Here is a 7,308-nt window from a genome sequence, read left to right as displayed (position 1 = left end):
GACAAAAGAGAGATAAGTATATATCGTAGCAGTAGTCAGATATATTATCAGCAAATAACATGTAGGCATAGATACAAGAAAGTCATCATACATGAGGTCTACGTAAAGTGAGAAAGAAATCTACCCCCCCCCCAAGACAAAGCTAGGGCACATTCATACCCTCCCCTACAAGTCCTTAACCTTAATCCTACATCTCCACGAGCTCCTATCCTGAACCATGTCCTCGGAGAGGTGCAACTCTACCAAATCTTGCCTAAGTCGTTCATTCCAAGTCAACTTGGGCCTACCTCTACTCCTCCTTCCTTCCACTGTCATGGTTTCCACTACTCTAACTGGTTCTGTCAACTGTCTCCTCTTCACATGCCCAAACCATCTCAATCTCCCCTCTTTTAATTTGTCTGATATACTAGCCACTCCTAACCATTCCCTAAAAACCTCATTTCTTATTCGGTCTAACCTCGTGTGGCCACACATCCACCTCAACATCCTCATCTCCGCTACCTCCATCTTACGTGCTTGTGTTTTCTTGATGGCCCAACAATCTGTCCCGTATAACATAGCCGGTCTAACTGCTACCCTATAAAATTTTCCCTTTAATTTTGTTGGGAACCTCCTATCACACAAAATCCCAGTGGCTGCTCTCCACCTACACCAACCAGCCTGGACGCGGTGGTATACGTCATTGTCTATCTCCCCGTCCCTTTGCACAAACGATCCTAAGTACTTGAACTTAGTCGTTTGTGGGACCACTTGTCATATGCGCCACCGAAATTACAATAAAGGTATTCAGTCTTTGAGCGGCTGATCCTTAAACCATTGCCCTCTAGGACTGCTCTCCATTCCTCTAGCCTCGCATTTAGGGTTTGTCTCGTTTCAGCAACCAACACTATATCGTCGGCAAAAAGCATGCACCACGGAACTGTCTCTTGAATCGACTTGGACAGCTCATCCAAGACCACCGCAAAAAGAAATGGACTCAACGCGGACCCTTGGTGGAGTCCTATTTCCACGGGGAAAGACTCTGTACATCCTACAGGCGCACGGACTGTAGTCACAGTCCTATCATACATATCCCTAATTAAGTCTATATACTTTCCAAGAACTCCCCTATCCTCCAAGCTTTCCCAAATCAGTCTACGTGGCACACTATCATATGCCTTTTCAAGGTCAATGAACACCATATGTAGGTCTCGCTTCTTCTCCCTAAAAAAATCTAAAAAACACCATATGTATGTGTCACGGCCCCCGACCCGGTTTGACCCGTTCCGGGAGCCGCGGGACAGAAAATCCCGTGGTATTTATTTTTATAGTGGAAGTCTTAACAGGATCGTTTTAAATTTAGAAAATTTGCCCGAGTATTATTTATTTACATTTCGGGATAACCCCGTAAATATCATAATTTCATTATTTTACAAACATGTTTATTTATTTTATTTGAGCCACCACTTCAAGCTTGATAGTGCTCCGTAGCACGTGTACTTAATTCAGTAGGTCACCTGAGACATGTTGTAAAAAGGTTTTGTCAGCGGGGAAATACTGAGTGAATCATTCATTTTGATAAAAATGACACATAGTTATAAATTACAGCATAAGAGCGATTACTATGGCAGTATCTTAATTAATATCTGGTCTTGCCACCCGTGTGACGATGGTCATACCACTATTGGGTCCAGTCACCCAATTAGTGACGTTTTGTCACTGTTAGGTCTTATTAGCCTAACCCATGTTAGGGCTTATTGCCTAACTGTGAGAAATTAGTAATGTGCACAATACCCCACTAACCAGCGGTTAAGATAACCACGACTTAATCCCTGTAATTATAACACTTTGAAAATAATTTGAGGTATTGTAATACTTACTCACAAACGGTGAGAAACAATTTAAAAAGAAGAATGACTCACAAACTGTGAGAAAAGAGTTTACAAAAGAGGAATGACTCACATTGCAGATTTAACGGGCAAGGTATAAGCCTACTGATTAGCCTTGATTAAACCTAATTTAATAATAATGCACACACAACAGGTTAGTAACTAATTCAGCAGTTACGTCAATTCACGAGATTAAACCCTCACAATGATTAACAAGTGCAATACTTAATAATTCAATCGGATTCACAACGAATAACAGAGCATAGTCCGAATTCGAACAGCACTCTAATATTCAAGTCGAAATCACGACGAATAATCAAAGTACAAGCTCAATTTGAGCAGCACTCGGACAATCGTTGGATAGTTATAATCGATCGGACGTTGAATCGTAATAGCGATCGAGTTATTACCCTGATTGCGGCAGCACTTCGTGAATTGTGTGTGTTGTGAACTGTTTCGACTATAACTCAGAGAGTATTGAGAGTTGGGACGTCGAATGAACACCGAACTTCGAGTGCTAATGTCCCCTATTTATAGCTGGAAAATGTCCTCCCTCGCGCCACGCGAAGAAGACATGTGTACCCGTCGCGTGGCGCGACGGGTCTATTTTCTAGCCTAGGTTGCTTCGTGTCCAAGTAACCTTGCTGAGTAAGTTAAACGAACAAATTTCGTTTTTACAGCAAATTTAGAGGATAAACATCCACTAAGGTTTAACCCCCCTGAGTTTTAGGGGCCCTGATCCTGATTCCGATTGTTATGAAAATTTTAGGGTTTATGCGGAATCCCTTGGGTTTCTCAATTAGGGTTTCCTTAATAGCTAATTACCATCGTAATTATGGATTTTAGTGGCAGTTGTTACATCCTCCCCACCTTAAGAAAAATCTCGTCCTCGAGATTTACAAAAATAGATGAGGGTATTTTCGCTTCATCTTTGATTCCAGTTCCCAAGTGTATTCTGGTCCTTTCCTGGATTCCTATTTGACTTTTACTAGCACTAGTCGTTTGGGTTTTGAGAAACTTGATCTTTCTATCTTCAATTTGTAGTGGTTTCTCTACAAATTCAGCTTTTTATTTACCTCTACATCTTGAAGAGATACTACCAGAGATTTGTCAGATAAACATTTCTTGAGGTTGGATACATGAACATATCATGCACTCCCGCTAATTCTTCTGGTAGTTGTAAACGATAAGCTACTGGTCCTATCCGTTGGATCACTGGGAATGGCTCTACGTATCTTAGACTTAGCTTCTTTTTTACCGAATTTATAAATTTCTTTCCAAGAAAATACTTTCAATAGCATTTTGTCTCCAACTCGAACTTCGACGGCTCTTGTTTATTATTTGTATAATTCTTCTAACCGTCTTCAGTCTTTTCTTCGTGATACTGAATATCACAGGTGTAGTTACTGAGGATCTCCTTATCCTCATGTTTAATCTTTGCTCCGATATATATCTTAAATTCTTATGACCCATATGGATAGTAAACTTACTTAGATAATGTTTCTTAATCTTGAGGGTAACTTGTGGTTTCTAATTTTTTTAAGCTTACAAGTGGTATGGCTTTCTTCGTGCTTTTGTAATTGCCTTGATGCATACACAATTATCTTTTGGTGTTGCATTACCATATATCCAATTTCTAGCTTTGAAGCATCATCGTATACTTTTTAAAATCTTCTGTTCCTTCTGGTAAGGCTAGGATTGGAATATTTGTTAATTTATGCTAGAGGCTTCTTTTTGTTTAAGTTCTTTATTTAGAATTAACTGTTTTAGCTTAGTTAAGGATATATCTATCTAAGAGAATCCTTAATAAACTTCCTATAGTATCTGGCTAAATTTACAAGATTCCTAATTTTCCATTTAGGGATTGCGAAATCTTCCATTTTAGTGATTTGCTGCTATCTTAGCAGGATCTAAGTGAATACCTTCATGATTCATCATGTGACCTTACGTAGTTTATTTCCTGTAATCATAAATACTTCTCTGGCGGGTGCCTGGATTTTCTATAAGGTTCTTATTACAGAGAATTCGAGCAGGGTTGGTTACTACTCAGTTTATTTCTAACACAACATCAAACTTGGCTAATTTCATAGAAATTAGATTGGCGAAAAATTCTATGACCTGAGAGTTCTATATTTTCCTTTTTGCCTATTTCGACTGTAACGATTTGCCTAAGTTTGACTAATGATAGGTTAAGAGTTTGACAGAATGAAGTATTTATAAAACCTTGGTTTGCACCAGAGTCAAATAATACTTGCATAAATGTTTGTGAACTAAAACGTACCAACTATGATGTCAGGAATTAGTTCAGCTTCCTGAGTAGTTAATTGAAAAGCTCTTGCGTTTTTCTTGGTAGTCCCTTCTGCAGGTTTCGTCTTTTCGTTTGCTGGATTGCCTAATTTCGGGCAGCTTGTTCTGAAGTGTCCGGGTTCTCCACAATTGTAGCAAGTGATTGCCTTCTTTTTCCTGCAATCCTCTTCTCGATGTCCTGGAATTTTGCAAAAATTGCAGCATCCTTTGCATTTTCCAAAATGCTTTCCTTTGCAGATATCGCAAAATGGAATAGTGGAAAATCGCCCGTTTTCTCTTTTCTTAAAATTGTTACTATTACCTATATGAAATTCTTGGGAAATTTTCTGGGCTAAATCCTTTCTCCTATTTTCTTCCCGTGTGCGTACCAATCCGTCAGTTAGAGTGTTAGCTAATTCTACCGCATCGTCAATTGTGCGGGGTCTCGCAGCTTTGACAATGTCACGAATCTCACTAATCAAACCCCAGATATAGCGAGAGATAAGTACCGGTTCCGGCGAAGCCAGAGTAGGTACAATTCTGGCATACTCAAAGAATTTTGAAGTATACCCTCGGCAATCTACGTCCACCATTCGGTGACTTAAAAATTTATTTGCCATTTGCTCTTTTTCATATTCGGGACAGAATTTCCTTTCTATTAATTGCTTAAATTCTTCCCACCCCATGGCATAGGCTACGTCACTTCCTTTGGCTTGTAATACTGTATTCCACCATTCTAATGCTTCTTCCTTGAAAAGGTGCGAAGCGTACATAACCTTATCTTCCTCAACACATTTACTTATTCTGATCACTGCCTCGGTTTTCTCTAACCACCGCAGTGCCGCAGTTGCCCCTTCATTGCCTGCGAATTCTATAGGTTTGCAGGCAAGGAACTCCTTATAAGTGCAACCAGGTGTTGCGGTTTTCTTTTTCTTAGGGAGCGGAGCTTGTCCTAGTTCCTTATCATGATTAACATGATCATTGCCTCCATTTACGCTATTACTGAAGTTATCTTCAGAAATACGTTTGCTAGGAATGATTTGCTGTGGTTCTATTGGATTTTTAACAGCAGTAACGATTGCTGGAATAGCGTTGGCTATCCCTTGAGCTATCATTGTTGGAATAGTGTTAGCTATCCCTTGAGCAACGATATTTTCTATATCCTGCCTAGTCATATATTGTTCCCCTGGTTGTTGCTCGGGTTGATTGACCTCGTTAACAGGTTCATTATTAGTGTTTTCCATCGGATAACTAATTGTATATATATATATATATAATTGTATTAGTATCAAATAAATAACAAGTATACACAAAATTATTATATAGTTTTATATAGCCAAACTATTGATTTCTCGAAATAATAATATGCCTTACAACATTTTATTCGTAAAAATTTTACAGACTGATTTTGACTATTATTATTACACAATCCATAAGTCTCCTATTCTTTGGTAAATGATATTCTAATAACAATGTTTCCTCTTAGGAGATGTATTCCTCAATTTCTTAGATCTTATTCCCAATATTCATTAATTCTTTAGTCAAAGTGGCGGATTCTAGCTATATTCTTGTTACTTATTGGTGGATTTTGGTTCTGGATCGAACTGAGGAAAAAGCTTATAGGGATTGTTCTGTAACTGTATTTCATGAGTCAACCATTCGTTTATGTCGAAAGGTCGCAAGTGTACTGAAAGGTTTGGAATAGCTGGTTCTAAGTTCATAGATAGTTGTGTTTCATTAATAGTCTTGATAATACTATAATCTGTTATTGTAAGATCTATTTCTTCTTGAGATGGTAACCCCTTAATTTGCCTAGAACTTTCTTCGATTTCCGGTTTCTTAGGCTCAAGAGGTAAAGCATTAAATTCTATAGGTTCCTCCATATCTGGTATATACCTATTAAAATCTCTGGAAACTTCTACTCTTACTGGATAGAGATTTAAATTCTGAAGGGTATCAGACAAATTACTCATGCTGTTTGAAAATACACACACAATTACTAGGTCAGTATTTGTAATAATTTTGATAGAAATACGGGTGTAATTATTCGAACAACTAGAATTTTAAAGCATCCTAGGTTTTATTTAAGAATTTATTTATTTACTGAAATAAGGCTTCTAAACTTGTAAAGACACTAAAGTTTTAGTTTAATTTATTTGCTATATAAAATTTGTTCCATACTATATGCAATTAATCAGATTATGAAACACATAATCACAGAATAGTAATTAATAAAATTTAAGTATTTTCTAAATACTTAAGAGGCTTAAATCAGTGGCTTGATCAGTGGCTCTGATACCACCTTTTTCTGTCACGGCCCCCGACCCGGTTTGACCCGTTCCGGGAGCCGCGGGACAGAAAATCCCGTGGTATTTATTTTTATAGCGGAAGTTTTAACAGGATCGTTTTAAATTTAGAAAATTTGCCCGAGTATTATTTATTTACATTTCGGGATAACCCCGTAAATATCATAATTTCATTATTTTACAAACATGTTTATTTATTTTATTTGAGCCACCACTTCAAGCTTGATAGTGCTCCGTAGCACGTGTACTTAATTCAGTAGGTCACCTGAGACATGTTGTAAAAAGGTTTTGTCAGCGGGGAAATACTGAGTGAATCATTCATTTTGATAAAAATGACACATAGTTATAAATTACAGCATAAGAGCGATTACTATGGCAGTATCTTAATTAATATCTGGTCTTGCCACCCGTGTGACGATGGTCATACCACTATTGGGTCCAGTCACCCAATTAGTGACGTTTTGTCACTGTTAGGTCTTATTAGCCTAACCCATGTTAGGGCTTATTGCCTAACTGTGAGAAATTAGTAATGTGCACAATACCCCACTAACCAGCGGTTAAGATAACCACGACTTAATCCCTGTAATTATAACACTTTGAAAATAATTTGAGGTATTGTAATACTTACTCACAAACGGTGAGAAACAATTTAAAAAGAAGAATGACTCACAAACTGTGAGAAAAGAGTTTACAAAAGAGGAATGACTCACATTGCAGATTTAACGGGCAAGGTATAAGCCTACTGATTAGCCTTGATTAAACCTAATTTAATAATAATGCACACACAACAGGTTAGTAACTAATTCAGCAGTTACGTCAATTCACGAGATTAAACCCTCACAATGATT

This window comes from Helianthus annuus, chromosome 3, assembly GCF_002127325.2.
Source record: "Helianthus annuus cultivar XRQ/B chromosome 3, HanXRQr2.0-SUNRISE, whole genome shotgun sequence".
NCBI lineage: Eukaryota > Viridiplantae > Streptophyta > Magnoliopsida > Asterales > Asteraceae > Helianthus > Helianthus annuus.
This window is presented reverse-complemented; position numbering follows the sequence as displayed.